The 23,757-nt window shown below is 45.0% G+C and overlaps 10 non-coding genes across 10 annotated transcripts; 6 read left to right on the forward strand and 4 right to left on the reverse strand.

The window, feature by feature from the left end:
• Positions 1 to 54: 54 nt before the first annotated feature.
• Positions 55 to 126, reverse strand: TRNAW-CCA (transfer RNA tryptophan (anticodon CCA)). The gene has a single exon. It is a non-coding gene; the product is annotated as a tRNA-Trp (tRNA).
• Positions 127 to 499: 373 nt separating this feature from the next.
• TRNAL-CAA (transfer RNA leucine (anticodon CAA)) lies at positions 500 to 617 on the forward strand. Its single transcript has 2 exons — positions 500 to 537; positions 573 to 617. It is a non-coding gene; the product is annotated as a tRNA-Leu (tRNA).
• Positions 618 to 2,193: 1,576 nt separating this feature from the next.
• Positions 2,194 to 2,266, forward strand: TRNAS-ACU (transfer RNA serine (anticodon ACU)). The gene has a single exon. It is a non-coding gene; the product is annotated as a tRNA-Ser (tRNA).
• Positions 2,267 to 4,528: 2,262 nt separating this feature from the next.
• Positions 4,529 to 4,646, forward strand: TRNAL-CAA (transfer RNA leucine (anticodon CAA)). The gene is made up of 2 exons: positions 4,529 to 4,566; positions 4,602 to 4,646. It is a non-coding gene; the product is annotated as a tRNA-Leu (tRNA).
• Positions 4,647 to 5,107: 461 nt separating this feature from the next.
• On the reverse strand, positions 5,108 to 5,179 carry TRNAW-CCA (transfer RNA tryptophan (anticodon CCA)). Its single transcript has one exon. It is a non-coding gene; the product is annotated as a tRNA-Trp (tRNA).
• A 369-nt stretch (positions 5,180 to 5,548) lies between these two features.
• TRNAL-CAA (transfer RNA leucine (anticodon CAA)) lies at positions 5,549 to 5,666 on the forward strand. The gene is made up of 2 exons: positions 5,549 to 5,586; positions 5,622 to 5,666. It is a non-coding gene; the product is annotated as a tRNA-Leu (tRNA).
• A 3,870-nt stretch (positions 5,667 to 9,536) lies between these two features.
• TRNAL-CAA (transfer RNA leucine (anticodon CAA)) lies at positions 9,537 to 9,654 on the reverse strand. Its single transcript has 2 exons — positions 9,617 to 9,654; positions 9,537 to 9,581 (listed from the first exon to the last, which is right to left on the reverse strand). It is a non-coding gene; the product is annotated as a tRNA-Leu (tRNA).
• Positions 9,655 to 11,061: 1,407 nt separating this feature from the next.
• TRNAW-CCA (transfer RNA tryptophan (anticodon CCA)) lies at positions 11,062 to 11,133 on the reverse strand. Its single transcript has one exon. It is a non-coding gene; the product is annotated as a tRNA-Trp (tRNA).
• Positions 11,134 to 11,526: 393 nt separating this feature from the next.
• Positions 11,527 to 11,644, forward strand: TRNAL-CAA (transfer RNA leucine (anticodon CAA)). The gene is made up of 2 exons: positions 11,527 to 11,564; positions 11,600 to 11,644. It is a non-coding gene; the product is annotated as a tRNA-Leu (tRNA).
• An 11,985-nt stretch (positions 11,645 to 23,629) lies between these two features.
• Positions 23,630 to 23,747, forward strand: TRNAL-CAA (transfer RNA leucine (anticodon CAA)). The gene is made up of 2 exons: positions 23,630 to 23,667; positions 23,703 to 23,747. It is a non-coding gene; the product is annotated as a tRNA-Leu (tRNA).
• The last annotated feature ends 10 nt before the right edge of the window (positions 23,748 to 23,757 follow it).

Here is a 23,757-nt window from a genome sequence, read left to right on the forward strand (position 1 = left end):
GAGAGATTTATGTCAATGCATTTGATACACCATTAAACACTCGTAAAATTCACTTGACCCCGACGTGATTTGAACACGCAACCTTCTGATCTGGAGTCAGACGCGCTACCGTTGCGCCACGGAGTCACCGATATTTGTCAACCGACTACTAAACATAAAAACAAGCGTTTTATTATTAACAGTTCGGAGACACAACTGTGTACAACGAAACGAAATGGCAAGAAAACACATGTTGCAGTGCCGCCCTGCCACCCATCAAGTGACGTTTCATTCTGTTCGCGATCGTAGCTTCCTTGAGACTGGACTTATCAATTCGAGCCTGTTTTCTAGGTACAATACTCGAATTTTATATCCACACGGACGCAATACGTAGCTGTAATGTCCCCAGATATTAAGCTGATCAGTATTGTTAACACTCGCTACTTTTAACAACTTCAGAAGCTGCTAGAACTATATCCGCGGCTTCCTGGAAGTAATAGAGAAGAACTGGATTGAGGCTGTCAGGATGGCCGAGCGGTCTAAGGCGCCAGACTCAAGGATAGTCCTTGCCTGCTTAACGCGGGTGTGAAGAATTCTGGTCCTCTCTGAGGGCGTGGGTTCGAATCCCACTCCTGACAGTATTTTTGGGAACTTGATTCCACTCTTACAATACGTGCCTGGTTTCTTGTCTCACACATTCATTTACTTAAGTTCCAGTGTTTATAGTTTGGTAAGGGTAATGAGTTTTAGCAAAAAACGGTGTCAAACTATCTTTGGAGAAACCAAACGATATTAAATATGTCTTTCAATAAATGAAACTACCGAGCTCGATGGCTGCAGTCGCTTAAGTGTGGCCAGTATTCGGGAGATAGTGCGTTTCACAACAGACAACTGCTGGGCCACGGCCCCTTCATTCCCACTCCTCGCTCTTTCCTGTTCCATCGACCCCACGAGTCATATCTGTGACTGTGCATCGTAGAGCAACTTGTAAAAAATAACATAAAATACATCTTTAGTTTAGTATGAAGTTCAATTATTATATTAATATTCTTCTTATTAGTATTAATATGTTTACACTCCAGGGTTGGTTTTTCCCCCGGACTCGGCGAGGGATTCCACCTCTACCGTCTCACGAGCAGTGTCCTGGAGCCTCAGGCTCTGGATCGGGTGATACAACTGGCGAGGATGACCAGTACCTCGCCCAGGCGGCCTCACCTGCTATGCTGAACAGGGGCCTTGGTGAGGGATGGGATGATTGGAAGGGATAGACAAGGAAGAGGGAAGGAAGCGGCCGTGGTCTTGAGTTAGGTACCATCGCGGCATTTGCCTGGAGGAGAAGTGGGAAACCACTGAAAACCACCTCGAGGATGGCTGAAGAGTGAATCGATTCCCCCCCCCTCCCCCTACTCAGTTGACCACCCGTTCCAGCTCTCGTTCCACTTATCAAATTTCATGGAGAGCCGGGAATCACACTAACCACTACACCGCAGAGGCGAACTCCTTTTCTGATACATGAAATGAGTAGAGGAGTGTTCGGTTCCCACCTCAGCCATCCTGGAAGTGGTTTTCCATGGTTTCGCACTTCTCCTCCAGACAGATGCCTAACTTAAGGCCACGGCCGCTTCTTTCCCTATTCCTTGCCTATCCCTTCCAATCTTCCCATCCCTCCACAAGGCCCCTGTTCAGCATAGTAGGTGAGGCCGCCTGGGCGAGGTACTGGTCATCCTCCCCAGTTGTATCCCCCGACCCAAAGTCTGAAACTCCAGGACACTGCCCTTGAGGCGCTAGAGGTGGGATCCCTCGCTGAGTCCGAGGGAAAAACCGACCCTGGAAGGTAAAGAGATTAAGAAAGAAAGAAAGAACAGGATGAAGAACAAAAAGATTATAAACACTTGTAACTTTATTTTTTCACGAACCATTTTTCCTGTAAAACCAACCATAAAAAAGTGTTCATTCTTCTCCCTGAAGGGGTGGAGTGGACCACCTAGTCATTGTCGCCCTCTCTCTGCCCATTAAAGTAAGATAGATACATAAGCTTTGATGTGGATGATGATGACTGTAGTTTAAAGGGGCATGACGGCCAGAATACGTGTATAAATTCGGAACGTTAACATATCCCATTAAAGCAGTAACCAGTGGTAGAGTCCAGCAGGAACTGGACAGCGATAAGCGAGTCGTGTTTACTAGAAAGCAGTGTTGATGTAATTTCTGTGTGGCCCATTAGCTCAGTTGGTTAGAGCGTCGTGCTACTAACGCGAAGGTCGTGGGTTCGATCCCCCATGGGCCATTATTTTATTTATCGCCTCTCCTGGTTGAAGAACTTGCTCGTCAACAAAAACATGAATTCCTAATGTTCAGACATTGGCAATAAATATATTGTGTCCTTCACAGATGTTAAAAATTAGGCTGTACAAATTTTTAATAGTCTTTAAGTATTTCTCGGTTCATTTATTCTTCTCAATCTGTTTACCCTCCAGGTTCGGTTTTTCTCTCGGACTCAGCGAGGGATCCCACCTCTGCCGCCTCAAGGGCAGTGTCCTCACCTGCTATGCTGAACAGAGGCCTTGTGGAGGGATGGGAAGATTGGAAAGGATAGGCAAGGAAGAGGCCAGGTACCATCCCAGCATTCGCCTGGAGGAGAAGTGGGAAATCACGGAAAACCACTTCCAGGATGGCTGATGTGGGAATCGAACACACCTCTACTCAGTTGACCTCCTTCGTACCACTTATCAAATTTCATGGCAGAGCCGGGAATCGAACCCGGGCCTCCGGGGGTGGCAGCTAATCACGCTAACCACTACACCACAGAGGCGGACTGCGAAAAACAAATGATCATAAATATGTCTCTCGGTCGTGGCCACCTATCATCATCATCATCATCATCATCATCATCATCATCATCATCATCATCATCATCATCTGTTTACCCTCCAGGGTCGGTTTTTCTCTCGGACTCAGCGAGGGATCCCCGCTGTATCGCCTTAAGGGCAGTGTCCTGGGGCTTCAGACTCTGGGTCGAGGATACAACTGGGGAGGATGACCAGTACCTCGCCCAGGCGGCCTCACCTGCTATGCTGAACAGAGGCCTTGTGGAGGGATGGGAAGATTGGATGGGACAGGCAAGGAAGAGGGAAGGAAACGGCTGTGGCCTTAAGTTAGGTACCATCCCGGCATTTACCTGGAGGAGAAGCGGGAAACCACGGAAAACCACTTCCAGGATGGCTGAGGTGGGAATCGAACCCACCTCTACTCAGTTGACCTCCCGAGGCTGAGAGGACCCCGTTCCAGCCCTCGTACCACTTTTCAAATTTCGTGGCAGAATCGGGAATCGAACCCGGACCGGGGGTGGCTGGTAATCACGCTAACTACTGTGTGTATTATTACGAATTTAAAGGAACGTCAGAGTATTGTTCTGTATTAAAGATAATAATGTTACGGCCATAGTCACGATATTGATGTCTTAATGTCACTATCGTATTTTACGACTTATTCTCCGATTGTATCTCTAAACTAAGTTGTAAATGTCATAGCAACAGGTAGGATGCCGTCACTGCAACAAGAAAGAAACCTTTGCTCGTGTTGGCGAACTCGAAAAAAGAATCTGAAGTTATTGACGATGTACCTTCAAGCGCACAATCATTGGCCTTCTTTGAAATCCCTGTTGTTTTTAAGAGAATGAAAATATTGTGCCGGTGGTAGGATTCCTGGTATCATCTCTTCGGCCACCGGCTGTCCGCAGATTACGACGACAATGTCAGTTTGTGTGTAGGCGTGGCATCATCGCGGTGATCCATAGGGAAGAAGTCTATTGAAGCAAGAGGTCTGACGTTTCGAAGAACAGAGCGATCGGCAGGAAAGAAAAGGGGAGGGCTGTTAAAGTCGTGGTAGCGTTAGGGTTGGAGTAGATAACCAAGATGCTACAAACAGGCGTTTGCCTAACTTCTTTTTTGTGAAAAACATTCTTATGATCATAAAATTCGAGCATGCAGTATCTGTATAAAAAAGAAACCACTTTCTTATTTGCAAAAAAACAAATGATCATAAATATGTCTCTCTGTCGTGGCGATCTGTCAACGGCTGCTAATTTCAGATGGCCATGAGACATAGCCAGCACGGTTGCCAGGTAACAATACGGTAACAAGGTAACAAGGTAACAATACAATACGGTTGCTATGGTTACATTTCGCGTCACGTTACACAAATTAGAATCGGATGACTTGCAGCAATAAGACGTATTTATGTCAAAAGTTTCCAATACCATAAATAGAAGAGTACGTCATCAGAATATTTATATTTTCCGGAGAGGTAACGTGAAGTAATTCTTGGTTAATACCTTCACGCATCTGTCAATAGTGTCCAATTTCAACGATTGATCACATGGGAAAAACAAGGGGGCTCGAACCAACCACAACAAAAATACTTCTAAGAATTCCTTACTGTGTGTTGGCATCCAAAGTCCAAAGTCACTACAAGTCACAAGAGCGAGTAACGGAGACTCTGGATACTGAAGGAAATTTCATGGCCTCCTCCACCGAGTAGGAAGTTCCGTGTCAGGATGGCCGAGCGGTCTAAGGCGCCAGACTCAAGGGAATACCTTACCTGTACGACGAAGGTGAGAAGAATTCTGGTCCTCTCTGAGGGCGTGGGTTCGAATCCCACTCCTGACAATGTTTTTCTTTTTTCTTACTGGTCGACAGCTAAACTACATTTCCATATTAATGTGGGACTGGAAATACAACCTCTATTTTATTTCCCAATCGGTGTAGGATGTTAATAGAATTTCTTAGACACTGTTTATATGATAATAGTAGAGGGGGAATGTAGAGGAAGATTTTGAGCAACAATACTTTCTTTTTCAATTCGTCCATCATACAGACGAGACGCACAATTTCATAGAATTTCTTCCAAATGTGCGTAAATTACATTCGAAACGATGTTGCAGATCTGTTACCCTATGAATCTAGATCTTTACGGGAAAGAGCACACCATCTACTGGGAAGAATAACTCATTTCGAATTGTAGGACAGGACTATTACTATCTCATAGAATCCTCTCGGCTCCTTTAGCTAGTATCTAGAGATTTATGTCAATGCATTTGATACACTAATAAACACTCGTAAAATTCACCTGACCCCGACGTGATTTGAACACGCAACCTTCTGATCTGGAGTCAGACGCGCTACCGTTGCGCCACGGAGTCACCGATATTTATCTAACGACTACTAAACATAAAAACAAGCGTTTTATTAACAGTTCGGAGAGACAACTGTGTACAACGAAACGAAATGGCAAGAAAACATATGTTGCAGTGCCGCCCTACCACCCATCAAGTGACGTTTCATTCTGTTCGCGATCGAGCTTCCTTGAGACTGGACTTATCAATTCGAGCCTGTTTTCTAGGTACAATACTCGAATTTTATATCCACACGGACGCAATACGTAGCTGTAATGTCCCCAGATATTAAGCTGATCAGTATTGTTAACACTCGCTACTTTTAACAACTTCAGAAGCTACTAGAATTATATCCGCGTCTTCCTGGAAGTAATAGAGAAGAACTGGATTGAGGCTGTCAGGATGGCCGAGCGGTCTAAGGCGCCAGACTCAAGGATAATCCTTGCCTGGGTAACACAGGTGTAAAGAATTCTGGTCCTCTCTGAGGGCGTGGGTTCGAATCCCACTCCTGACAGTACTTTTGGGAAGTTGATTCCACTCTTACAATACGTGCCTGGTTTCTTGTCTCACACATTCATTTACTTATTTTACAGTGTTTATAGTTTGGTAAGGGTAATGAGTTTTAAGAAAAAAAACGGTGTCAAACTATCTTTGAGAAACCAAACGACATTAAATATGTCTTTCATCATCATCATCATCATCATCTGTTTACCCTCCAGGTTCGATTTTTCCCTCGTACTTAGCGAGGGATCCCACCTCTACCGCCCAAGGACAGTGTCCTGGAGCTTCAGACTCTTGGTCGGGGGATACAACTGGGGAGTATGACCAGTACCTCGCCCAGGCGGCTCCACCTGCTATGCTGAACAGGGGCCTTGTAGAGGGATGGGGAGATTGGATGGGGCAGGCAAGGAAGAGGGAAGGAAGCGGCCGTGGTCTTACGTTAGGTACCATCCCGGCATTTGCCTGGAGGAGAAGTGGGAAACCACGGAAAACCACTTCCAGGATGGCTGAGGTGGGAATCGTAGCTGCCACCCCCGGAGGCCCGGGTTCGATTCCCGGCTCTGTCGCGTAATTTGAAAAGTGGTATCAGGGCTGGAACGGGGTCCACTCAGCCTCGGGAGGTCAAATGAGTAGAGGTGGGTTTGATTCACACCTCAGCCATCCTCGAAGTGGTTTTCCGTGGTTTCCCACTTCTCCTCCTGGCAAATGCCGGATTGGTACCTAAGTTAAAGCCACGGCCGCTTCCTTCCCTCTTCTTTGTCTATCCCTTCCAATTCTCCCATCCCCCGCAAGGCCGCTGTTCAGCATAGCAGGTGAGGCCGCCTGGGCGAGGTACTGGTCATTCTCCCCAGAGTCTGAAGCTTCAGGATACTACCCTTGAGGCGGTGGAGGTGGGATCCCTCGCTGAGTCCGAGGAAAAAACCGACCCTGGATGGTAAAGAGAAAGAGAAAAAGAAGAAGAAGAATGTATAATGCAATAGTGAGGCTTTGTTAGCACTATCTATCTATTAAATGTTTTCATTCCCCACCCTGAAGGGGTGGGGCGGGCCACCTAGAGGGCAACGCCCACTCTCTGGCCAAGTTGGGGAGATGTGACGGAAGAAGGATGTAGGTAAAGGATGTGAATATATAGGAGATGGGAGGGGTTAGTGCCAGGGGTAAGGGAAAGGGGTAAGATGCAATGGACACAGGAGAAGTTATGAAGGGAAGTGAGTAAGGTGTGGAGGGGTTTGTTGGGGGTGGTATTGGAGGAGAAAACCCGGGTGGAGGAGGGTAAAATGGATTTGTGGATTCGCTGGAACGAAAGGATTAGTTGGCTGGGGACGGCGACGGGGTGTATGAGATCGGTTAGCGAGATGGTTCAGTGTGATGATGGCGGCCTTGAAGATGGATTCCATTGTTGATGAAATGTTGGGCGATGTCCGGAGTCGGTAGACGAAGGCGAACGCGGTGGGTAGGTCCTGTAGCGTTGAAAATCCTAGTTGCTCTGCGAACTGGTGTTCCTGTCTAGCGGATGTCTTGGACTATGTCGTCGTTGGATAAGAGCGGGTCCACTTCTCGGATGATGCAGGTACGAACGGCCAAAGGTGGCGTCATTATGTCGGTGGTAGTGTCAGTTGCATGTGCTACTTGTAGGGGTGGGATGCGTGGTGATAGTAGTGGTCATGATAGGGATAGGATGGGTTGTTACCGTAGTCGTGAGGGAGATGTGAACTGGCGAGGTTGTGAGGGTGGTAGTAGTGGTGCAAGGAAAGGACAAGGGCTGTGGCGGGGGGGTGTAAGGAGGTGGATCAGGGGAATAGTCCGGGAGTTGCTCTAAAATACTGCTGGGAGTGTCTTCCGTGCGATGGAGGCGTTGGCAGATTTGTGCACCAGTGGCGAGAAGATGGTCACGTTCGGTGGATGTGTTGAAATATAGTAGGACGTCGGCTGATGGTACGGAACTTTCATTAAGCCTTGTTGCGCAGTATATTCCAAATATGATAGGATGCTTTCTTCAGTGATGGATTGTTGGACGTCCAGGACAACACAGATGTACATGTTAGGAGGTCGACTTGCAACTTGGTGTCTGGCTTATATGCTTTGTTGGGTCAGCTGGGTGCGAAGATATAGTTAAGCCGACACCCGGCCGAAGAAAAAGTAAGTGAAGATGTTGCTGTCGTGATATGATCTGTGTGATGGCAGCATTATTTTAATTCCCCGCGGGGCGGGGTGGGCCCCCTAAAGCGTTACGCGCTCTCTCGGGCCGGGAGAAGCGATGAGAACAGTGCGGTGTTTTAGATGGAGAAGATGGTAGACGATTTGAAAAAGTTAGTGAAGGGGAAGACGATGAGAGGAGTGATTGAGGATGTGCGGTAGGAGTGAAATTTAGAGGAATGTACCAGGATGAAGATGGAGGGCTAGTAGATGCAGGGTTCGTAGTGAGATTATAGATGGAAGATGTGAGGAATCGTAGGATTTCAAACGTCCGAGGTAATTGAAGGAAGAAAGTAGTCGGGGGAGGTGGTGGACTAGATTGCAACGGAGGGACTGGCCGGGGGCGACGAGGAGTATTGATGGCTCAGCTTTATGGCGATGGCGATAGATGTATTCTCCGTTGCTGATGAGGTGTTATTCTTCGGCTGTCGGGAGATGGATGCGAACCATGTACGTTGGGCCGGAGGTACTCTGGATGCGGAAGATGCGACGTACTGGGACGCCTTCAGCTTGGAGTCGGTGGAGAAGGGTTCGGTTTCAGAGAGCAGGATCCACACCTCGGATCACACAGCTGTACATTTTATAGAGCGGTGGTGGCGGCTGGATCGTCGATAGTGGTGCGACGGCAGCTGCTGCTTCGTTGTCTTGTGTAGATTGTGGACACGATTGCGGTGTTGCTGCGGTGGAATCTAAGCTGTCGTCATGGAGTTACTGGGGTTGAAGTTGTGTAGACGGTGGGGAGTAAGGTAGGGAGGATATCATTACGGATAAAGGATGGCAGGTAGTAATGATTTTGGCGGGAATATGGGTGGGAATATAGTCACTCTTCGTAATGGTGGTGTAAGTGGAAACGGGAGGCGATGAAGGCTGTGGCGATGTATAGCTACTCCGGTGTTGAGGAGGCGCTTCAAATCACCCAGCGTTGGTAGATATAGCAGGATCTGCGAAGACGAAGATGAGGTGGAGCCTTCCAACAGCCGGTAAGTTTCGTGGACTCGGAAATTGGCTGAACGGAGTGCGCTGAAAATGCCGTGTTCTGAGATGGCGGGATCAACCTCGGGAATGATGCAGGTAAACATTATTGGGCGGGGGGCGGGGGCGACTGCCAACTAGGTGTCAGCCTATTTCCTTTGTTGAGGTCGGCGAGGTAGCGAAATAAAGATGATAGCCACCGGCCGAGCGAACGTACTTGGGAGCTGCTACGTAGATTAAATATCCGTGCGTTGGTGTGTGATGGCAGTACTGAATGTAACACATCACAACCTATATAAATTGCATATAATTCATGAGTGTCAAGTTTTCTTTTATAAAACAGAAGTTCATCCACTTGTAATTTGGAACTTTTGTGAAATAAGTCCAAAGGGGAAGTAAATGACGCGTGTCTTTCCAAATAAAATATTGGGCCATGGGGGAATCGAAACCACGACCTTCGCCTTAGTAGCGGGACGCGCTAACCAACAGAGGTAATGGGCCGCAAGAATTGCTGTACTAGTTATGATAGATACGGCTCCTTTATCGCCCCAAGTTTGTGGTGCAGATCTTCTGAATTGGTGGCTCACAACCTCAAGAACAATTTGTGGGTTGACAAAAATGTAATGTGACGTGGTCATCTTGTTAAAAATGTTCACAACACGTACATCAGTTGTTTTGAGAAGCTTTCCGATAGGAAATAAGCTCTCAAAAAGAGTGTCAGGAGTGGGATTCGAACCCACGCCCTCAGAGAGGACCAGAATTCTTCAGACCTGTGTTTTCCAGGCAAGGATTATCCTTGAGTCTGGCGCCTTAGACCGCTCGGCCATCCTGACACATGAGGTGCCAGGCGACATACGAGGTCGCACACTCACGTTCACTATTGAGTGTTCCAGGGTTTGTTTTCCCTCGGTCTACCGCCTCAAGGGTAGTGTTCTGGAACGTGTGACTTTGGATCGGGGTGATACAACTGTGGAGGAGAACTGTGGAAAGCACTGAAAACGTCTTCGAGGATCGCTGAGGTGGGAGTTGCACCTCCCTCTATTCAGTTGACCTCCGGAGGCTGAATGGAGCCCGTTCGAACCCTCGTACCACTTCCAGTTTCATGGCAGAGCCTCGAATCAAATGCGGGCCTCCGGGGGTGGCAGCTTATCACACAAACCAGTACACCACAGAGAAGGACGCGGTTGGCTGTTAATTTATGTATGAAACAGAAATTACCTTTAAATGTTAAATTTGTAACTTGTAAAGACGAATTTGTCCGCCTCTGCGGTGTAGTGGTTAGTGTGATTAGGTGCCATCCCCTGAGTGCCGGGGTATATTCCCAGCTCTGCCACGAATTGTTCTTGAAAAGTGGTAGGTGGGCTGCAACGGGGTCCACTCATCCCCGGGAGGGCAACTGACTAGCCAGCGTTCGATTCTCCCCTCAGTCATCCTCGAACTGGTTTCCCGTAGTTTCCCACTTCTCCTCCCGGCGAATGCTGGGATGGTACCTAACTTAAGGCCACGGCCGCTTTCTTTCCTCTTCACACCTGGGGAGGTACTGGTCGTCCTCTCCAGTTTAACCACCATGCTCCAGGGCACTGCCCTCACTGAGTCTTCGCTGGAAACCAACCCTGGAATATTCAACAATGAATGTGATTGTATGACCTCGTATGTCACCTACGCCTGGTTGTGTCAGGATGGCCAAGCGCTGTAAGGCGCCAGTTTAAGGGAATACTTCGCTTGTACAATGTTTATCACAGGAATTCTGGTCCTTTCTGAGTGCGCACGTTCGAGTCCTACTCTTGACAATATCTTGACAATATCGATAGCTAACCTCTACATTTCCATATTAATCTGGGACTGGAAATACAACCTCTATTTTCTTTCTCATCCGGTGTATGATGTTAATAGAATTTCTTAGACATTGCTTACGTGATAATAGTAGAGGGGGAATGTAGAGGTCTTGAGCCACAATACTTCCTTTACCGATTCGTCCATCATACAGACTAGACGCACTAGCCTCCAAGTGTGCGTAAATTACATTTGGAGCCATGTCGCAGATCTGTTACTCTGTATATCTGTGTATCTCTAGATCTTTACAGGGAAGACCACACCATCTATTCGGAAGAACTCATAGACGATTGTAGGACATGGCTGTTACTATCCCATAGAATTCACTCCCCTCCGTTAATTGTATCTACTTTCAGAGATCTGTGTCAATGCATATGATACACCAATAAAGACTCATAAAAATTACTTGACCCCGACGTGATTTGAACACGCAACCTTCTGATCTGGAGTCAGACGCGCTACCGTTGCGCCACGGAGTCACTGATATTTTACTACCAACTACTAGATATTAGAGCTGGAACACATAAAAACAAGCGTTTTATTTCTAACAGTTCGGAGACACAATTGTTCTTCAACGAAACGAAATAATTGCAAGAAAACACCTGTTGCAGTGCCGCCCTGCCACCCATCAAGTGACATTTCATTCTGTTCGCGATCGTAGCTTCCTTGATACTGGACTTATCAATTCGAGCCTGTTTTCTGGGCACAGTACTCGAATTTTACATCCCCACGGACGCAATACATCGCTGTAATGTCCCCAGATATTAAGCTGATCAGTATTGTTAACACACACTACCTTTAACAACTTCAGAAGCTGCTAGAACTATATCCGCGTCTTTCTGGAAGTAACAGAGAAGAACGGGATTGCGGCTGTCAGGATGGCCGAGCGGTCTAAGGCGCCAGACTCAAGGATAGTCCTTGCCTGGGTAACGCAGGTGTGAAGAATTCTGGTCCTCTCTGAGGGCGTGGGTTCGAATCCCACTCCTGACAGTATTTTTGGGAACTTGATTCCACTCTTACAATACGTGCCTGGTTTCTTGTCTCACACATTCGTTTACTTAAGTTACAGTCTTTATAGTTTGGTAAGGGTAATGAGTTTTAAGAAAAAACGGTGTCAAACTGTCTTTGGAGAAACCAAACGACATTAAATATGTCTTTCAAGAAATGAAACTACCGAGCTCGATAGCTGGAGTCGCGTAAGTGCGGCCAGAATCCAGTATTCAGGAGATAGTGGGTTTCATAACAGACAACTGCTGGGCCACGGCCCCTTCCTTCCCACTCCTCGCTCTTTCCTGTTCCATCGTCGCCATGAGTCCTATCTGTGACGGTGCAACGGACAGCAACTTGTAAAAAATAAAAATTAAAAAACTCTTTAGTTTGGTATAACGTTCAATTATTAGGTTAATGTTCAAAAAGCAGAAATAGTTGTAAAAAGACATTAGAACAATGCCTGAGTGATCCCCGTAGTATGGGTTGTCGGCTCGTGGACTTGAACTTTCACATAAGCACCGCTAATGCTTACCTTATATTTCATGTATCAGAAAAGGATGAAGAGCATAAAGTTCATAAACACTTGTGACTCTATTTTTCACGAGCCATTTTTCCTGTAAAAGCAACCGTAAAATAAGTGCTCATTCTTCTCCCTGAAGGGGTGGAGTGGACCACCTAGTCATTGTCGCCCTATCTCTCTGCCCAGGAACGTAAGAGGGATACATAAGTTTTGATGACTGTTGTTTAAAGGGGCATGACAGCCAGGACAAACAGGCACCTTCGGCTGCAGAATACGTGTATAAATTCGGAACCGTTAACACATCCCATTAAAACTGTACCGGGCGGTACACCTCTACACCGTTTATTTAAAAGTTGCGCCAGCTGAAACTCCTCTTCTGGAGGAAGGTTGAACTTTATCTATTCTATTAATTCTCTACTTTCTCAGAAGATGTCACCACGTGGAAAATTTTGAGTTTGTGAACTGTGTCATTTTCGACGTACTTTTGTTTTGCTTGTATTAAGAAGTGTGAACTTTCTCTTCTAGAGGACACTACTGAAGATCAACAATAGTGCAACCTAGTGCGGAGTCAAAGAACTATTTTGTTGGAGAAAATTTAATTTCAGGAGTTTGTTCTTTGGTAAATTTCTTTCTGTCATTGTTTAAGTTGGCAATATTTACCCCTTTCTTCCCCTTGCTTTGAATGTATCCAATCACGAATTTCTTCAATGAATTTCTGACCAATCAGGGGTATCTTCCCCCATCTTGTATCTGTTGCGGGGTCCTACCCAATAAAATCTTTGTGGGAGGGTGTTTTCTTTCCCCTAACGCCTAGAATTTTCTGCGAGAGTATTTAAACTGCTGATTTTAGGGTCTCCGGGCCACTTCTGTTCCATCTTTCAGTGTATTAAGTACATAGCAGGAGGCGGGAAGCGCCTCTTTCCTCGGCAGCGATCTACTACCAGGTAATGGCCTATTAATATCTTCTTTTCTTGCTAGGTCGGCAGTTTAACTCTCGCGGCGGGTTCGAAGCGTTTTCCATCATGTAACCTTTTCCTAAAATGTAACTACTCTTTTCTTCTATTCTCTTGTAAAGCTACATTATGGGATAGAGAGTGCTAACCCTCTCGAGTTCCCACTCACATCGTCTTGAGGTGAACTTATTTTTCTCAACCAATTCTCCCGTAATGTAATGTAAATTGCCTTTAAGTCACCTCTGTAGTATGGGATTAGCCCTTGTATTAACGGCCTAGTGCCAAGTAGGTCTTAAGCAAAGTGTATTAGGAGTGCAAGTTCGCCTCCTCTCAAGTTGTATTTTAGAGGTCATGTATTAATCTTTTCTCACCTAATAGACCTCAGTAGGTTGGGTATTTTACCCCTGTGTATATGTCCTTTGAGGACAACTTGAAAGTTGAGTTTGGTGTGGCCTGGGAGAGGCTTAACTTTAAGAGCGAGTGGCTCTTTTCTAAAACTGAGAGTTGTATGCCTCGAGGAGGCTTTGCTGTGTAATTTGGAGCAAGGGCTCCAGGGTTTGAGTGGGGTCTTCTGCCCCTTTTGTTGAAATTGGTATATCGTAAAGTTGAGCTAGTTGCTCAAGAATTGTGTTTTCAGGGCTCGAAGCCCAAATTCTTTAATCCCTGTAATTGTACATTTCAAGGTGTATTTCGGCTACTAAGTACCTGTTCTATTTGTTGTTACCTAATTTTGAAAAGAAAATATAACCTTGTTAAATTTTAAAATTTAATTTCTCTTTAGTAGCTTGAGACCTATTCACCACCCAGCACCTTCTTTCATGCTTAGCTACCACAAAAACTCGGTAACAAGTGGTAGCAGAGCGTGGTTGAATGGGTCTCAATTTAGCCCCTTTTGACGGCTAAACATTGCTTTGATTCGAACTCTAACAATTTTCTCAGTTGCCGGAATTTGTTGAGTTTTTCAAAATTGTTCTGTCATCATGCCCGGCCCTCGCGATGTTCTCCTCCTTAACTACTTGCGCAAAGAGGAGTTGATATATGAGTTAACTATCAGAAACGTTCAATCTGGAGGCACGGTTGCAATAGATACTAACAAGCTTAGAGAGTCCCTTGATTTGCCCATTTCCATCCCCAATTTGGGAGAGAAAGAAATTGATGACTCTCTTTCCACGATTGTCGAGAATATTACTGGGCTAGCATCGGTAGTCAGCTTTTTTGATGAAAACGATCCATCTCCTAATCAAATTAAGCGTGTGCAAGGCAGGCTGTATCACTTTGCAAATAGAGTTAATGATCTATTGTCTCTAAAGGTGAATGACGTTCAGAGGAAGCAAGTTAATACGCTCCTTGAAACTATTTCTGAATTGTCTAATAAGGTCACTCAATTGCTAACCGGCGAAGCTCCTCCCAAAACTGATCAACCCGCCACGGAAGAGCCTCCTCAGGGAGAAGTCAATAGGATAACCGTTGCTGCTCAAACTATCTCTGCCCCATCGAACAACGAATCTGAACGCCGTGCGTCATTGAGTAACATCCGCTCTGAATTAACTTCTTTGCCCTTGAAACCTTTAACGACTATGACACCTGGGTTCAGCAGCTTGCCTCATCCATTGGCAATGTTGCTTAGAGGTATCTCTAAGTTTTCCGTCAACACCACCAGTGACGTAATTTCATTTTTAAGATTTCTAGTGGAATTTCAGGATCATGCCCTTGTGTTTTCTCTTTCCCCATGTCAAATTTTGCAAATTATCTATCCTTATGCTATTGGTGTTCTATCTGACAAGATAGTTAGAGCCATTGCCGAGCAATCTTCTATTGAGGATTTCCATGCCCATTTGCTAGCTAACTTCATCCCGGCTAGGGCCAGGTCCTCCCTTATTCAGAAATACTATTATCGGGTACAGCGCTTGGATGAAAACCTGGCAGACTTCATCCAAGATATTAAGTTTTATACTAGGGTGTTTGCTCTTCACTTCCCTGAGGATCAAATTGTACAAGCTATTGTGGAAGGTATTTCACCACCCTACAGGTCATATTTGTGTTTCGCGGCGTGCCCGCAAACCTTCTCTGAACTGGAAGCATTAGCCGTCTCTGCGGAAGGAGTTAGGTATGCCGATTCCTTGCGTGTAGCGAAAGAACCCCCGCCTTCCTTCAGTAACACTCGGCCTCCACCTCGCCGACCAGTCAATCCCCGTAAATGTTATGCTTGCGGGTCGCCTGAACATCTGCGGAATAAGTGTCCTCTGATCAAGTCAAGTGGGACAAGGAATGGAGCAGGGTCATCACAAGGCTGCTTTAAGTGTGGGGCCTTCTCACATATCGCCAAGAATTGCCCAAACTCAAATAGCACCCCCTCCTGCTCAACTTCTGGTGCAAATTCCAGCTATGCCAATAATAAAAAGTGACTAGTGGCGTCGGCTGAGCCGACTAATCCATATTCCCGAGACTCAGCCCCTAGTAAACAGGTTGTAAATGCAGAGAACGACCAGCCTTCAAATTCATCTTTTGAATGCCCTAAAGAGTGTCTTAGGATTGCGGCGGATACCCCCGCACCTGTTCCTTTTCTTAAGATTGAGTTAAATAACGAGCCTGTAACAGCTCTCTTAGATTCAGGCAGTGTTTGTTCCATTATTTCGGCTGATTGGTATTCTAAATTGAAATCTGTTTGTAAACTCCCTGACTATGTCTCTTCTCCTGTTCAATACGTTTCGGCTAATTCATCTCCATTAGAAATTCTAGGTTCCTTACTGGTCAAAATTCGTGTTTTTAAGTTTACATGGAAAGTTAAATTGTTTGTGGCCAAGCAATTGTCTTGCCCCATTATATTGGGAGCTGACTTTATTTCTCACACTGGTCTTGTGCTCGATCTCCGGTCTAGGTCGTGCACATTCAAATTTGCTTCTAAGTATAAAATCCCACTATTAAAGTGTAATTCTGTATCATGTTCATCTATTTCGCCTACCCAGGATGAGATGTTGTTAGACCTTAGACATCTACCTGAGGAGCAGGCTGATAGTATTCGCAAACTGTGTCAGTCGTTTCCCGAGGTGTTCTCTGATACTCTTGGTGTTACTGACCTTATTGAATACAAAATTGAGGTCACGGACTCGATTCCTGTCCGTTTTCCACCGTATAGGCTATCTCCACCTAAAATGAAGGCTCTGAAAGAAATCATCGATCAGATGTTGAAGGATGGTATTATTAGGCCCTCTAAGTCAGCGTATTCTTCGCCTATTTTTCTAGTCCCGAAACCCCAAGGAGGCTTCAGGCCTGTCATTGATTACAGGGCTCTCAATCGGAAGGTGGTGTTGCAATCTGTGCCCCTTCCCGACCTTCATTCTTGCTTTTCATGGTTTCGTAAGGCCAAGTTCTTCACCATCTTGGACTTGAATCAGGCCTATAATCAAATTCCCCTTGCCGAAGAGTCTAAACATCTTACAGCGTTTGCCACGGACTGGAACTTATACGAATACAACCGCGTGCCTTTCGGGCTCCCCACGGGGGCAGCTGTGCTCACTAGGCTACTAGATAGGGTCTTTTCCGACATCAAATTTGAGTACTTATATCACTACTTGGATGATGTCGTCGTATTTTCCGAGACCTTTGAAGAACATCTAGATCATCTGCGAGAAGTTCTCGATCGCCTTCGTAAGGCTGGGTTAACTGTTAAGTTGTCCAAGGTTGCCTTTGCTAAGCCCTCAATGTCATTCCTAGGGCATATTGTGTCACCCGATGGGGTAGCTGTCGATCATTCTAGAACACAGGCCATCCGTGATTTTAAACCTCCTAAGGACATCAAAGGTATCGCTAGATTCATTGGTATGGTGAATTTCTTCAGGAAGTTTATTCCTAATTTTGCTAATAGAGCGGCGCCCTTAAACCTTCTTCGTAGGAAAGGCATCAAATTCGAGTGGGGACCTTCTCAACAAGCCGCTTTCGAAGATCTTAAATTAGCTCTCTGTAATGCCCCTGTACTTGCTATGCCTGATTTCTCGAAGAAATTCATCGTCCAAACGGACGCGTCGTCGTCAGCTGTAGCTGCAGTCCTTCTTCAAGAGACTGAACTAGGGAGGCGTCCCATCGCCTATGCATCTAGGACTCTATCGGTTCAAGAAGCCAAGTATTCCATCTATGAGCTCGAAGGGTTGGCAGTCTTATTCGCCTTAGAAAAGTTCCGTCTCTATCTGGAACATGTCAAATTCGACCTGGAGACAGATAATCAAGCCTTAAGCTGGGTCTTAGGTAGGCCGCGTCGTACTGGTCGTATAGCCCGTTGGGCCATCCGTATTTCTGCCTTCCAATTTGATGTACGACATATCAGAGGTACCGAAAATGTTGTTGCCGATGGACTCAGCCGTATGTTTCATAACGACGTAGAGACCCACGAACCGGTCGACAGTTCATCACCTTCCGAGTCCATACTATCTGGTGTTAATGCCATCTTAACAGATGCTCCCATGCTCTTTAGGGATATCGAGAAATACCAACGTGAAGATCCGACGCTGGCTCCGATAATGGAAACCCTTTCTTCTGGGGAGCATGTCGTCCCTTATGTTCTGAGGAATGGTGTTTTATGTTGCCCTTCGAGGCATGACAAGATGATGAAAGTTGTCGTTCCAGCTGTTCTCGTGCCTATGATCTTCAAATACTATCATGAGACCCCATTGGGGGGGCATCTTGGAATCTTTAAAACCCGTGAAAAGATTCGTGAAAGGTTCATCTGGAAAGGTATGGACGGTGAAATTCGTGAACTTGTAAAAGCCTGTAAATCTTGTTTGCTTAGTAAACCAACCATGTCCACTAAGGTAGGCCTTTTGTCTTCTCATCAAGCATCGCGCCCCATGGAACGCCTGTATATTGATTATGTAGGACCCTTCCCCCAGTCGAAGGGAAATGCCAACAAATTTATCCTCGTATGTGTAGATGGTTTTACTAGATTTTCCTGGTTATTTCCGACTAAGCTGGCTACCGCTCAGTCCACCATTACCTGCTTAAATTCTATTTTTGCTTCTTTTGGTCCGTGTCAATATATTGTATCTGATAATGCTAAGGCTTTTACATCTAATTTATTTCGTAAATTCTGTTTTGACTTATCAATATCTCATGTAACTACTTCTGCTTATTACCCGCAACCATCTCTGGCTGAACGAGTTAACCGTAATCTCAGGTCCGCTCTCATTGCTTATCATCATGAAGATCCTTCCAGGTGGGACACGTCCCTGCATTGGTTAGCTTTTGCTTTGAATTCGGCGGTTCATGAATCTCACAAGTTTACGCCAGCTTCTTTGATGTTCAAGTTTGTTCCCAACTCGCCGCTCTCTAACCTCTGGTCTCTGAGTGACATTCTGCCCGAGACAATAGACCCGGACAACATCAAAGATCTTCGGAAGAAGGCTAAAGCCAATCTTAAAGTGTCTCATGAAAAGGTTAGGGAAAGGTATGATCGTGGACGGAGACCCACCCCTTTGAAGGTAGGTGACCAGGTTATGGTCAAAAATTTTGTTCCCGCGGGCAAGCTTGCCCCCAGATTTCATGGGCCTTGTATCATTCTCGACTTTCTTACGCCGGTTACCTTATTGCTAAGTAATCCAGCCACCGAGAGGATATTTAGAGTTCACCTGTCCCAGGTGAAACCGGTGTAATTTCTGTGTTAACTTGCTTCATATTATTTTGAAAGGATATGAAGGTTATATTTTTTTTTTGAGTTTCACTTTAAGGCATTCTGCCCCTTCTGTAATATTTTGATTTTAGATGTAAGCCTTATGTAAAACCTGCCCCGACCCGTTAAACTGCCATCCCGTTCTTGCCACGGCCATTACCACGCTCCCGTCTCCTGCTCCACCTTACACTGTGGCTTCATAATAGTAAATGCCATGGATATCTACACGCCGCTGGCCCCTCAACCTCTCCACAAGCCTGTACCCTCAAAGAAGATGATAGTCCAACACAATTCTGCCGCCTAGCTTTAATGTTTCAGCGCCCCCGCAGCCGCGCAGCGCCGTGCAGCGACTGGGGAGGGGGATGGGCCCCCTCCTCTCCAGCGAGGACGACATGTGCACGGCGAGCCGGAGCTCACCTCCCGGCCAAGGCTGATGTGCGGCGCACGACCTGCTACATGCCCGCAGCCTGTATCTGTTCACCGCGGGCGCGGCGTACTTCAACACCTCTGCTCCCCTCATAGTGCGGGCGAGCGGTATCTCAGGGTACTTAAGGGGTCCGAGCGGCCTCCGTTGGACGCAAGCTGCAACGGCCGGTCTGGCCATCCGACTCAATCTACATCAACTACATGGACAGTCACCATAAGCAATAACTACATTTGGGAATTCAACAGCAATATTTGGTGGACCGTGCAAAAAAAAAAAAAAAAAATTTTTTTTTCTTCACTTCTAAGTATTAAAGGTTTATCTTCAGAAATTCAAATTCTACAAACTTAAAGACTTTCATTCACCTGCAACAACAACATTTTGAAACTGAATTAAGAAATCTTGTAAATGCTTCTGCTATCTATCTTCGTATCAACATCATTACTTGGACTTTGTTTCAAACTGATTTCATGTGTCACCCCTGGAGGAACTTTTGGGGGGGGAGGTCTGTACCGGGCGGTACACCTCTACACCGTTTATTTAAAAGTTGCGCCAGCTGAAACTCCTCTTCTGGAGGAAGGTTGAACTTTATCTATTCTATTAATTCTCTACTTTCTCAGAAGATGTCACCACGTGGAAAATTTTGAGTTTGTGAACTGTGTCATTTTCGACGTACTTTTGTTTTGCTTGTATTAAGAAGTGTGAACTTTCTCTTCTAGAGGACACTACTGAAGATCAACAATAGTGCAACCTAGTGCGGAGTCAAAGAACTATTTTGTTGGAGAAAATTTAATTTCAGGAGTTTGTTCTTTGGTAAATTTCTTTCTGTCATTGTTTAAGTTGGCAATATTTACCCCTTTCTTCCCCTTGCTTTGAATGTATCCAATCACGAATTTCTTCAATGAATTTCTGACCAATCAGGGGTATCTTCCCCCATCTTGTATCTGTTGCGGGGTCCTACCCAATAAAATCTTTGTGGGAGGGTGTTTTCTTTCCCCTAACGCCTAGAATTTTCTGCGAGAGTATTTAAACTGCTGATTTTAGGGTCTCCGGGCCACTTCTGTTCCATCTTTCAGTGTATTAAGTACATAGCAGGAGGCGGGAAGCGCCTCTTTCCTCGGCAGCGATCTACTACCAGGTAATGGCCTATTAATATCTTCTTTTCTTGCTAGGTCGGCAGTTTAACTCTCGCGGCGGGTTCGAAGCGTTTTCCATCATGTAACCTTTTCCTAAAATGTAACTACTCTTTTCTTCTATTCTCTTGTAAAGCTACATTATGGGATAGAGAGTGCTAACCCTCTCGAGTTCCCACTCACATCGTCTTGAGGTGAACTTATTTTTCTCAACCAATTCTCCCGTAATGTAATGTAAATTGCCTTTAAGTCACCTCTGTAGTATGGGATTAGCCCTTGTATTAACGGCCTAGTGCCAAGTAGGTCTTAAGCAAAGTGTATTAGGAGTGCAAGTTCGCCTCCTCTCAAGTTGTATTTTAGAGGTCATGTATTAATCTTTTCTCACCTAATAGACCTCAGTAGGTTGGGTATTTTACCCCTGTGTATATGTCCTTTGAGGACAACTTGAAAGTTGAGTTTGGTGTGGCCTGGGAGAGGCTTAACTTTAAGAGCGAGTGGCTCTTTTCTAAAACTGAGAGTTGTATGCCTCGAGGAGGCTTTGCTGTGTAATTTGGAGCAAGGGCTCCAGGGTTTGAGTGGGGTCTTCTGCCCCTTTTGTTGAAATTGGTATATCGTAAAGTTGAGCTAGTTGCTCAAGAATTGTGTTTTCAGGGCTCGAAGCCCAAATTCTTTAATCCCTGTAATTGTACATTTCAAGGTGTATTTCGGCTACTAAGTACCTGTTCTATTTGTTGTTACCTAATTTTGAAAAGAAAATATAACCTTGTTAAATTTTAAAATTTAATTTCTCTTTAGTAGCTTGAGACCTATTCACCACCCAGCACCTTCTTTCATGCTTAGCTACCACAAAAACTCGGTAACAAAAACCATGACCAGTGGTCCAGTCCAGCAGGAACTGGACAGCGATAAGCAAGTCGTGTTTACTAAAAAGCAGTGGTGATCTAGTTCCTGTGTGGCCCATTAGCTCAGTTTATTAGAGCGTCGTGCTAATAACGCGAGGATCGTGGGTTCGATACCCCCATGGGCTAAGATTTTATTTATTCCCTCTTCTGTTTGAAGAGCTTGCTCGTCAACAAAAACATGAATTTCTAATGTTTAGACATTCACAATAAAATTATTGTGTCCTTCACAGATGTTATAAATTAGGCTGTACAAATTCATTCACAGTCTTTAAGTATTTCTCCGTTCATTTACTTAATATGAATCGTTCTAAATTAATCCATTTTTTTTTTTTCAATTTCTTGGACGTAAGGAGTGCATTTGCTTTTTTCGTGAAGAGAAACTGATGTCTCTGCTCAAGTACTACTACTGTTAGAACTTTTTCAAGTTTGAGGCAGTAGAGGTGGGATCCCTTGTTGAGTTCGAGGGAAAACCAACCCTGGAGGGTTACCGTCTCACCCATTACCTCTGTTTCCCAATTCCTACTTACCCTCCCTTCCCTCCTCTGACGCACAGCCATTTGAATTGCGCTCCCCGAAGTAACAAAGCACCTCCAATCCGATACATCCTGTAAAACACAGAATATCTGACCCTTTGGACGAAGTCTTGCTGTAACAGGAATAGGGAAGATATTAACTGCACCTTGGAATTCAAGAAGACAATGCGGGGCAAATATTCGTTTATAGGAAGAGAAGTTAGCGTTAGGAATAATTTACCGAGCGAGATGTTCAATAAACGTACAATTTTTCTCAAATATTTTGAGAAAAATTATGTATACAACTGACTGATTGAAGGTGAATATTATTTCCAATATATTTCTTTAACATTAGTGTTACTTTAAGTGGCAATACACGTGTATTGCACACATATTATTTAATTAATCCTGCCTAATAATAGCCACACTCATTATTATTTATAAAACTGTCCAGGAATCATTTGATTATTAATTGTCTGTGGATTATTACGAATTTAAAGGAATATAGGAGTATTCTCCTGCATTAAAGATAATAATGTAACTGACTTTATCACGATATTAATGTTTTAATGTCAATATCTTATTTTACGACGTATTCTCCGACTGCATGTCTAAACTGATTTGTAAATGTCATACCAACAGGTAGGATGCCGTCACTGCAACAAGAAAGAAACTCTTGCTCGTGTTTCTTGCATTCCGTCCCAGAGATAGTAGTTTTGGCGAACTCGAAAGAAGCTGAAGCTCAAGCACACAAACATTGGTCCTCGTAGAAGATAGCTTCCTTTCAAAATCCTCTTGTTTGCAATAGAAGTGTGGAAATATTGTGCAGGTGATAGGATTTCTGGTATCATCTCTTCGGCCACCGACTGACCACAGTTTACGAATATCCTTTCATTAGGAAATGTCAGTTTTTGTGTGGTTGAAAGTACCTTATGACTCAACTGATGGGCCACATAAGTGAGCCAACATTGATAGGAAAAAAATCTATTGAAACTAGAGGTCTGGCGTTTCGAGAAATCAAGCAATATGCAAGAAGGGAAAGGAAAGGGCCATAAAAGTCGAGAAAATGAAAGAGTACCGGAAACGTAATATAGTTATGGTTTGAAGAGTTAACCAACATGCCACAAACAGGCGTTTGCCTAATTCCTTTTTTTTATGTGAAAACATTTCTTAGGATTTTCAAATTACAGGATTTGTATCTATATTAAAGAAAGACACCTATTTTGCCCTTGCGATAATTACATTATTATAAAAATGTCTCTCGGCGATGACCACCCATCAACGGCTGCTAATTCCAGACGGCAACCTGCCATAAGACATCGCCAGCACGGTTGCTAGGTAACAATACCTTACATCACTGCCTGTACGGTTGCTAGGTAACAATACCTTACATCATCGCCTGCACGGTTGCTAGGTAACAATACCTTACATCATTGCCTGTACGGTTGCTATGGTTACACTTCCCTCACACGTATTGTCGCGTCACGTTACACAAATTAAAATCGGACGACGCCATCTAAGACATATTCATGTCAACAGGTTCTAATACCAAATCATAGACGAAGTGGGTGAAATAAAGAGAAGAGTACGTCATCAGAATATTTCTATTTCCCGGAGATTAACGTGATGTAATTCTTGGTCAATATCTTTACGCATCTGTCAACAGTTTCCAACAATAGGTTCTTCAAAATTTCAGCGATTGACCGCATTGGAAAAACAAATGCGGCTCGAAGCAACCACACGTCTAAGAATTTCCTTACTCTGTGTTGCCATCCAAAGTCCAAAGCCACCGCAACAGCTACCAGTCACAAGAGCGAGTAACAGGAAACTCTGGATACTGAATGCATTTCCATAGCCTCCTCCATTAAATGTAAAAAGTCGTGTCAGGATGGCCGAGCGATCTAAGGCGCCAGACTCAAGTTAGTACCTTGCCTGCAGGACGCAGGTTGGGCGATTTCTGGTGTTCCCTGAGGGCGTGGGTTCGAATCCCACTCCTGACACAAAGGTTTT

The sequence above is a fragment of the Anabrus simplex genome, chromosome 10 (genome assembly GCF_040414725.1).
Source record: "Anabrus simplex isolate iqAnaSimp1 chromosome 10, ASM4041472v1, whole genome shotgun sequence".
Classification (NCBI taxonomy): domain Eukaryota; kingdom Metazoa; phylum Arthropoda; class Insecta; order Orthoptera; family Tettigoniidae; genus Anabrus; species Anabrus simplex.